This window comes from Rhinolophus sinicus, chromosome 6 (genome assembly GCF_057876585.1).
Source record: "Rhinolophus sinicus isolate RSI-liver-muscle chromosome 6, RSI-T2T, whole genome shotgun sequence".
Classification (NCBI taxonomy): Eukaryota; Metazoa; Chordata; class Mammalia; order Chiroptera; family Rhinolophidae; genus Rhinolophus; species Rhinolophus sinicus.
In genome coordinates, this window is record NC_142506.1 from 64,935,300 (window position 1) to 64,946,015 (window position 10,716).

Below are 10,716 nucleotides of genomic sequence, written 5' to 3' on the forward strand. Positions count from 1 at the left end.
AATTTGCTAAAAGAGTAGATCTTAATCATTCTCACCACACACCCACACACACCCACACACACGCAATGTATGTGTGTGTGCAAATATATATTTACATATGCCTTGTTTTTCCCAAAATAAGACCAAATCAGAAAATAAGCCCTAGCATGATTTTTCAGGAGGACATCCCCTGAACATACGCCCTAATGTGTCTTTTGGAGCAAAACTTAATATAAGACCCGATCTTATTTTCGGGGGGAACATGGTAGCTCTTCAATTCCCAAACGATTTTGAGTGTGCCATTTGCCGTGTCCTGGGGATAAAGAGAGGAATAAAACGTTCTGTATTTCAAGGCATTTAAATGATCTAGGTAGGTCGTTATACATGCAAGCAAACTTAATTTTGTACAGTATTTTAAGTGTAATTAGAGATAACAATGATGCAAAAAATGCTTAAAGCCATGTGAGGTTTGTGGGGTGTTAAAATGAGATGTTTAAATGCATTTCGAAAGAGGACCGTGAAAGCGCTAATCATTGTACTTTGGGGGCATGATTGTCTTTATTTATCAGAGGGTAGAAAAGCTACTGTAGTCTGTGTCTGCTGTATTCATTTCTTCAACATAGGCCGGTTAGAGAAAATTTGAAATCAGTGATCATGATGCTCTATTTGTGGAATTCCAATATATTAGTTAGAACGCAAGCTTTTAAGTAAGAACGTCAGTGACGTAAAAGGATGTTTTGGACACAATAAGTAGAAATGATAGTCCATTGCTTTTTTTTTTGGCTTGGTTTGTCAGCTCTCATTCTTTGTTTGTACTTAAACCTTCTCTTTCGGTCTAGAATCAGAATGTGTGTTAGGAAAGAAATGCAGCAATGTATGATAAAACTCATTGTAGAAATGGATTTATAACAGGTCCTGGCTTAGATTAGTTTGTTCAAACTAAGTGCCTTTGAGCTGTAACTTCTCTGAAGTCCGCTGGCCGTATAAGCAGGGATTTACCTGAGACTGGTGCCGTGAACAAAAATGGATATTGGATTACCTTAAATCAAAACGAGGTGATAATTCGTGTTGAAATTAGAAGAATTTGAAGTGATTTTCACCCCCTTTTACCCAGTAATGACTTTAGTTTAAATTATGTTATTGAAAGGCTACTGGAGCCTTCATAAATTATTCATTTGCCAAGATCTAGCTATTTCAAGCCACATCCCCGAAACAGAATGGGGTTGAGTAAAATGGTTTCCTTTTGTTGAAGCATTCATAAATATCCCTTTGCCTTATATACGTCCGCAACGCATTTGGATGTCTGTTAGCTAAAGGAACACTTATTTGCCACTATCAGGTCATCTCCTCTAATAGTTCCCCTTTCTAGAACAATTTGGGAATGAAGTTTTTCTCATTCTGAGTATCCCACTGACTTTCAACACCGAGAGAAAAATTAACTGCATCTCTGGGAATTGCAGCAATTCTTGAATCTTCCTATGCCAGCCAATCTTCTCCTTAACATTTGTGATTGAATGTCTTTCAGGAGAAGCAGTAACTGTGTGTGTGTTTGTGTATGTGTGTGTGTGTCTTTCTACTTACATTGATTTCAATAGTAATAGGCTTATCCCCTGAGATACTCTTGTTCATGTGTTTTACAGTTAGGATAACTGTACATTAATTAAGAGTATTTCTAAGCAAGGTATTTTCTGAGGAGGTTTTCTGAACCTGCCCTCTCCATTATCGGACACATAAGCGCAGGTGGTAATTAATCATTGATAATTATGCTTTGGGAAAGCCTCTTAGGCAAAGACACGGAATCTGTAGTCACAGCTACAATTTGTAAATAATTCTACAAAATTTATACCCTGTAATCTCTTTGAAAGATTAACTCAGTGACTGAAAGATTACCTCTCTTCCTGAAAACAAGTATTATTTAGTACAAATGGTGCTACTGAGTGCAAATGATCAAGCTTTGTTGGGTGTCAAGTCCTGAGTAATTTCTCTTTTCCCCTATCCTTCCCCTTATGTGTGGAAAGTCCCTTGATGACAGGTTCTGCACTTGTTTGACCTTGTGGTAAGTGAGACATGGAGACAGGTCAGGGGGTAGCAATTATGAACAGCAATTCCATATGAGTGGCTTGGGTGCAACCCAGTCGGAAGAGGTAGCAAGTTCAAAAAGTCATGGGAACGCAGTGAGCAAAGTAAGGAGGAGTGAATGGGTGGTAGGTAAATGCTTTTAGTCATCAGTCAAATGCAGACTAATTAGTCAAATACATTAGTCAAATGCGGATCGACTAATTTTGCAAAAAAAAAAAAAAAAAAAAAAAAAAAGATAATGAAGTTAAGGAGACCAAAGGGTCATGGCTAGAGAGTGGGTTAGAATGAAGAAAGTTTATTTAAAGCTAGTGCAGATTTGAGCATGTTCAATGAGAGGAAGAAGTCAGTGAGCATGGAGAGATTGATATACATAAGAGGAGGAATAATTGTTAGAAATCCTTGGAGGAGAGAAACGGGGGGAGATGAGGTGCTCATGTGGAGGGGTTAGAAGGGAAGGAAGCAGAACACCTCTAGAGAGTCTAAATTGAGGTGAGAAAGAATTACGAAGATAAGAGATGGTGGTGGTTAATTTTATGCATCCCCTTGGCTAGGCTACGGTACCCAAGTTGTTTGGTACCCAGTTGTGAGGGTATTCCTTCAGATGTGATGGGCATTTAATCAGCAGACTCTGAGTAAAACATGACCTTCCATGAAGTGGGTGGGCCAATCAGTTGCAGGCCTTGAGAGCAAAGACTGAGGTTCCCTGAGAGAGCAGGAATCCTGCCTTATCAACCACAGCTGGTATGTGAAGCCTTAGTCATTCTCCTCTGTATCAGCGTGAATGGTGGGTGGTCCACCCACCCAGGAGTTATGTTCGTGCCCTAGTGCCTGGACACTGTGAATGTGACCCACTTGGAAAAGGGGTCTTTGCAGATGTAATTAAGTTAAGGATCACGAGATGAAATCATGTTGAATGAACCAGGTGGGCCTTAAAGCCATTGACTAATGTCCTCGTAAAGGCAGAGAGAGATCTGAGAAGCTGGGGAGGGTGTTATATGAAGACAGAGGCAGAGACTAGAGTCACCAGAAGCCAGAGAGACAGGACGGTTCTCCCCTAGAGCCGTCGGAGGGAGTGTGGCCCAGCTGTCACCTCGATTCAGACTTCCGGCCTCCAGGATTGTGAGAGAATAAGTTTCTGTTGTTTCAAATCACCTAAATTATCTTTTAACACAGGTACATCCCAAATACTGCATGGAGCATAACTTATAATAAAAAGTTATTTGTTGTTTATCGGAAGTTCTAATCTAACTGGGCATTCTGTGTTTTTATTTTATAAATCTGGCAATCTTACTCTAACCCCAAGAATATTTGGAAAGAAAGAATTGGCTGGGAGTGATGTATAAATTCTGTCAAGTAAGAACTGGCATCACATTTTTAAAAAAGTTAATTAAGTAACTAAAAGAAAATGAAATTGGCCTCGTGGGAGTTTTACATATGCTACAAAGTCCTGAATTTTTGCCCAGAAAAGTAACTAAGCAAAATGCTTGGAAATATAAAAGGTTTTTTCATGTTTTAATTCTGATCTAACAGTACCTTAGAAGTGGCTAATTTGTTTCTTGTGGCTATAAAATATAAGTATGAAATTCCATCTGCTCCTGACTTAAATTTTTGTGTTTTTTAAATCTCTGGGGAATTAGGGTTGAACTGGGGAGGGCCTCTTATTTCTAGTATGGACAGTTTATTAGATTCAGCTTGAAAATAGGTAAATTAAAACAGAAGAATTAAAAAGAAATGTACAGAACACAGTATTCAATGAAGCTTATTTAAGGACTGTTTCCTCCCCCCCCCCCCACGTGTGTTCCCAGTAAGAAGGAGGAGCCACCTCCCCTGCCCCCCCAAACCCATTGTTTTCTTCACACAGCTCAGGAGTACCTAGTACCCACGAGGCAAAATTTTGGCTTCCTCTGTTTAAATGTTGTATTCTTAATGTTTATAATCACTTTCCCCCCCTTGTGAGTTTTTAAGCACAAACATACAGGCTATTAAGTAAGTATGTAATTAAACCCATTTCAGGATCAGTTGAAAAAGCAAATGGAGCGGGGGGCTATGGTGGGGGTAGAGAGAGAACAAAAACAGCAACAGAACCCCCCAACTTTATATTTGATTCAGTGCAAGACGGAGTGGATCGGGTGGATTTCATGTCTGCTGCAAATAAGAATCACGTACCCATCAGGTGGGCAAACCAGGTAAAAAGAACCTTAGACAGAGATTTCCCTTCAGTAGATCCATTTCTTTCTTTTCTTTTCTTTTTTAAATTTAGTTTCAGGTGTATAAAACAATGTAATAGTTAGACATTTACACCGCTCACAAAGTGATAACCCCCCTCCCCCAATCTACTACCCCTCTGACGTCGTATATAGCTGTTACAGTTCCATCAGTAGCTCCATTTCTGCCTCGAGTGTACTGAATATTACACGGGAGCAAAGGACAGCTTCACCATCCCGTGTGCAGTTGAAGGCCGAGAATCTAGGAAGGGAAGTACAGAGGAGTCAAGCAAAGAGGGAGGCCTGCTCCTCTGAGAAGACACCAAATGACTCCGGAGCTGCAGCGGGTCCCAGAGGCCCTAGAGGCCGAGGCCCCAGAGCTCGCGGAGGCCAGGCTGAGGACAGGAGTGGGTCCCCATCACCATGCTGGGCCGCCTGGTCCCAAGGGAGACTTCTCCCTTCTCCCTGCCCATTGAGGACTCTGAGATCACTGACGTTTTCCCGAGGGGGCGTCCCTCAAGGGCAAGGCTTTGAAGATTATGCCGGTGCAAATTCAGACCTGTGCTGGTCATTGGGCCAGGATTCAGGCCTTCGTCACCATCGGGGATTATAGTGGACATGTGTACCTGGGTGTCCAGTGCTCCAAGGACGGAGCCATGGCCAGCTGTGGTGTCATCATCTTGGCTAAACCCTTCCTCATCGCCGTGTGGTGAGACTACTTGGGGGACAAGATCTGAAGCCCCACACCATCCACTGCAAGGTGACCGGCCTCTGTGGCTCTGTGCTGGAGCACCTCATCCCTGTCCCTGGGGCCCTGGCACCCTGGGGGTCCCTGTGCCCAAGAAGCTTCTGCTGATGGCGACATCAATGACTGCTCCACCTTTGATACCATCTCATTCCCCATCTGCAAAGGGACCGTGCTCACCCAGTCTCCCTACAAGGTACTCACTGACCATCCTGTAAAGACCCACTCCAGACTCTGTGTAGGGGACCCAAGGCTCCACCTGCGGCCATCATCTAGGTGTTACCTGGTCCTGAAACTTCAACGGCCTCTTATATTCTACCACGTTCTTCCTGGTGCAGATTCTGAGAAAAGGCCTGGTGTCTGGAAGTTTGGGCCACAAACACCAATGAGGTTTGGGGGTGAAATAAAAAGTTAGGAGTGGGAGGACTAATGAGTGTGTAGTTGAACCTCAGGCCCGGGGAGTTTTGGAGCAACTATTCTTAGAATTTTATGAAACCTAGCATTTTCCAATTACACCTTCAGTAAAGACAGCTAATACATGTAATCCGTTTAGTATGAAGAATTCTTGTTTACGGAACACATAATCGCTTTTTATCCACTAGGCTACATTGAATAAGATGAAAGCATGGTCTAGCATTGGCTTCACTTGGTAAAATTACGATAAAGGATCAAATGTCTTTTGAAGCACAAATAGAATATTTATTGTTGATTCATGTTCTTTGCAAAAACTTAATGTTTTGGAAGGTTTTCATACCAATTGGACCAAGAGCAAGTTTGATTCTGTATTTTCTTTTTTTGCTCTTTGAAATACTTTATACTAGCAACACGTTAGCTTTGTCCTTGCAACTCAATTTGCTGCTCACATGTACAGGTTTAGGGCAGAAACACAGGAATCTCATTACAGGCGCTAAAAATTAGATGATACTCATCATCAGGAAGGCATAGGACTCCCTACTGTCGATCATTTTATGACTGGAGTATTTACTCATTGGCCAAATGTTGTGTTTCTACACTGGTCAGTCATCCATTGGTAACTGTTAGTTTTCTGTCATTGGAGAACAAACTAGCCCCAGACCCATTGGTTTGAAGCAAGTGGTCATCTCATGATTTCTGTGGGTCAGGATTTTGAGGGTGGCTTAGTGGGGGTGATTCTGGCTTGGAATCTCCTCTGAGGTTGCGGTGAAGATGTTGGCTGGGGCTGCAGTCATCTGAAGGTTCGTCTGGGCTGGAGGAGCCTCTTCCAAGACGATGCACCCACGTGGCGGCTGTTGGCAGGAGGCCTTAGTTCCCTGTCATGCGAACCTCTCCATAGGATTGCTGGAGTGTCCTCACCACACGGCAGCTGGCTTCCTCCAGATTGAGTGACCCAGGCAAGCAAGATGGAAGCCTTGATGGCCTGGCTTAGAAGTCACGCTCAGTTATCTCTGCAGCATCTTAGAAACATCTGTTCTATGCAATGTGGGCAACTGTACAAGGGTGTGAATACAGGAGGCAGAGATTGTTAGGGGCCCTTGTGGAGGACGGCTACCCCGGTAAAGAAAACCTTTTTTTTTTTTTTTTTTTTTTAATAAGCGTTCTAGAGTACTGAGATGATAAATTCCATGAAAACCATCATCACCACCACAACCACCATCAAGCATGATCCTTTATTTTTATTTCCAGTTTTATTGAGATGTAATTGACATAAAACATGTATATATATGTACAATAGAATGGTTTGATATATGTACATATTGCAAAATGATCACCACACTAAGTTTAGTTCACATCCATCCTCAAGCATGCTGCTTTAGACATATATCAAAGATCTGCACAATCAGTAATTAAAATGGAGATATAGTTTCGCTGTTGGAAATATGGTATTGTTCATAACATCACTTTAGCCATGAAAAGGAACAGTGCCTATGAGTTTTTAACTTCCATTTTTAACACAGCCAGTGACCTCTAAATCGAGAACCTCAGGTCTCATTGCAAGTCGGCTTTAACGGGTGGTAGGACCAGGTGAAGTTGGGGTTCAGCAGAATAATTAATGGATATATTTTTGGGAGATTGAATTTGGCAAGGTATCAGTTGCTCTTAGGCAAGAAGTTCTCCCCATGAGGATTACACCTTTGTTTTATGGAAAGTAATTACTTCGTCTCTTCCTAATCCATACAATCTATAAAAGGCTAGTCCATGAAAACTAGTTCAAGGAGTTTCATAACCCTCTGGAAAGTCTTCCCTGTTTCCCATCCTTCCTTTCAGGGCCTCCCAAAATGCCATTTCTTGTTCAAATATGATCAAATTCTAAGACCACGTGTGCCAAGTGATAGAATTAATGTGGATTGGGAACGTAACAAGATGCCTTTTGAAATGTCCCATTTGTGGTTGAGAAAGACAGGAAATACATGAAGGAAATGCACAATGGAAGGTGGGGTAGGTCAGGGTTAGACTCATCCTGTAGTGTCTGTCTAGCGACTCCCTACGGCTGTGTTGGGCCCCGTGGAAGGGAGTCATTCCATTCTGTGAACATGGGGATCACTGGGGAATAAGTAGTACCCTCTTGAAATTTAAAAAGGTTTCTTGGTTGTGGTCTTATGGTAGCTTTTTGCTCTGTCCAAGGACTGGTTATATTTTACAACAGTTTGATTTTACCACCTGTGGGATAAATTCCGAAGAAGGGGGAATTTAAAAGGGCCATCCAGAGGGGGAGAGTAGGCTTCCAGAAGTCACCAATGTTCCAGTGACTCTGTTTGGATTGATTCTGGAAAGCAAAGGTGCAATTAAATTCGCTTCAGCTTCCAATGATTACACAGAAATTCGTACCTGTTTTATCCCTTTATTGATAAAAGAATGCAGCTATGCCTCTTAAATTCTAACGGGAAGGTTCCCATTAGGATGACACCCTGTTTAAAGAACTTACTGCCCAGTTTTGTGGGTAGGATATTTACACAGTTCTCAGAAAACATTATCTTAGTGATTCTTCAAGCAGATGAATTAAGTATGAAAGTCCCAGCAAGAACCTCCCCCCTCCATACCTGTAGGTAATTCAATCAAGGTCACATGTACTAATAGGTGTACACTAACAGATGAGGACCTTTATGAGTTAAATATTTGTCGAAGGGATGGATAAGACAGTAGCTTTAAGGAGACTGTTGTCTAAACAAGGCAAATAAAGTATATGCAAAAATACTTATAAGTGTTAAAATATAATTATAAATCTGTAAAATAATCCCCTAGAAAAAACATTGTCTTCCAGTTGGAGAAATCTGGGAATGATTCGCTAAGTTGGGCACATTGCACCTGTTTCCAGCAGTGCTGAGTGACTGAAAACAGGCAGTTGGCTTGTCCAGGTGACCAGGGAGGATGACATTCTTTGGAACCCAGTATAATCCCCAGTGTTGGATAACATCCGTCAGGTGACTGGTTTGAAGCCTGCAGATTCCAGAGAGCTAGTGATGACCTCACGGAAACGGTTGCAATCCACAGTGGGTAGAGAGATAAGCGATCTTCAAGGGAAAAAAATGGTAGATGGGAAAGGAGAGGGCACCAATTTAGCAAGCTCCTTACCTCTCTGTAGAGTCTCACCTGTCAGATGGGCCCGGCGAAGGTGATACGTGTGAAAGCATCTAGCATACTGTTGGGCAAATTATGGTGCCAAATGATGTAACTGTGCACACATAAATAAACAGTAGGCTGTCAATCGATGTTGGGGTGATAGAGCAGAGTAAGAGAGACCCAGGAACAAGGGCCATCCTGCATGACGACAGGGTTCACAGATGTGAGCTGGTGGGAGGTAGCAAAAGAAGGCTGTGGTCTGTGCAGACTCCCCCCTACATACTGGGACCTCTTTTCACTGAACCTGCCCTGCTTCACTAATGCTTTTGGTTTTGCCCATCACCATAGTGTACATAAGGCCGTTGCCCGGACACAGCTCACACTCGCGGTTAGAAGGTGGTGTGTTGACGAGCTGAGACGCATCTGCCTTCCCCACTTGGACTGTCTGCTCACAGAGAGCATTGTGTTTCCCCAAATCTGTTTATGCCAGTTGCACCTGAAATTATGCAAGTTATTTAAATATCACATAAACTGATGAAATATAAATGCAAAAAGACTATTGTCTCCATGAAAATTTAAATGGAATGATGTGTAGAGATGCAATATAATTTAATTTCCACAAGAGATTGCTCTCCAAGTAGATGTGAGTGAGAGAAAAACAGAAAATTGGAAAAAAAAAAAAAAAAGAATGATTCTGCACATTTTTTTTTTTTCCCATGGTGCCGCATCCCAGGGCGATTCCAACTGTGGAGTCTGGAGCCAGACCTGCCTGAGTTGAAATCTGCTCTGCTCTCTAGGCAGCTGGGTGACTCTCAGTGCCTCAGTTTCCTCGTCTGTAAAATACAGATAATAAATAGCCTCAATCTCCTTATCCTGCTAGTGGCGGCAGTGACTTTTGACACTACGTGAAGTTGGGCCAGACTTCACAGATGAACGGCACAGCCCTTTCTGAGACTCCTGTCACTTCAGATACTGGCCGCAAGTTTGGGGTCTCCATGCGCTGTCCTCGTCCCGGAGCAGCTGCTCACCAATTGAGCGTTTCCGTTCTCCTCTCAAGTTTGAGAATCACTAGAAAGATTCACAGAACTCAGGAAAGTTCTACACTGATGATTATAGCTTTATTAGAGCCGAAGGAAACACATGGCAACCAGCCGAAGGGAGAGATGCACAGGGTGAGGGCTGAGAGGGGCCCAAATACAAGACTTCCAGTCGTCCTGTCCCTGGGGAGTCCTGGCAGTGTTACCTCCGCCAGGTACATCGATGTGGGACAACACTCAAAAGCATTGCAACCAGGGACTCTCGCCGAGCTGCGGTTATGCTCAGTGTGTGAACTGGGGCTTCATGCCTGGGCGTCACTGGTTGAATAATTGGCCGCACAGTTGTACCCAGTCTTCAGCCCTTCTTCTCCCCTTCCTGGAGCCTGGGCTGATGTCACCTGGCTTGGAGCCCAGCCCTCTAATCAATGACGTGGTTGTTCTCTGTGACGAGGACAGCCCCTATCCTGAGACACTTCCTTCGCATAAAATAGGGGTCCACCATGAGTCATCCCCAGTAGCGTAGGCTATTAGGGCCCAGCCCAAATAATGAAGACTCTTCATGGGAAATTGCAAGGATTCAGAAGCTACTGCCCAGGATCCAGGGGATGAGGGCCGACAAAAACAAAAGCACTTAGGACAGTGCAGACACGCAGGAAACACTGTACAGATGTTTGCTAAATAAGCAATATATTCTGATTCCACTTTGCAGATGCCAAACTGAAATTCAGCTATTTCCTGAATATTGATATCTTTTCCAAATAACTAATTACTGGATATGGTAGTATCAGACAAGAAGACTTTTCCTGTATTCTTTGTTATCTTTCTTTTAGGTCCTTTTATTTTTTAACCTAGAAAACATAATGAACTATAATTTCATGCCAATGAACTCTCTTGGAAACTGGGTAGAGTAAAGCCCACGTCGATGGATTGAGTGCTGGGAGATTTGGGTTCTAGTCTTGGCTGTGGTCTTTGTAAGTTGTTTGACTTTCGGAAGTTCGTCATCTCTTTGAGCCTGTTTTCTTTATCTGACATGGCTCTACTAGCTTACTGGGAGCACTTGGCCCCAGAATCTTTCTGGATGAAGAATACTTTTTTCCCGCCTATTTCAATTTCACTCCTACCTCCTGTCTACCAT

The 10,716-nt window shown here is 42.8% G+C and overlaps 1 pseudogene; it reads left to right on the plus strand.

The window, feature by feature from the left end:
- Positions 1–2,090: 2,090 nt before the first annotated feature.
- Positions 2,091–5,422, plus strand: LOC148758187 (small ribosomal subunit protein uS5 pseudogene; annotated as a pseudogene).
- The last annotated feature ends 5,294 nt before the right edge of the window (positions 5,423–10,716 follow it).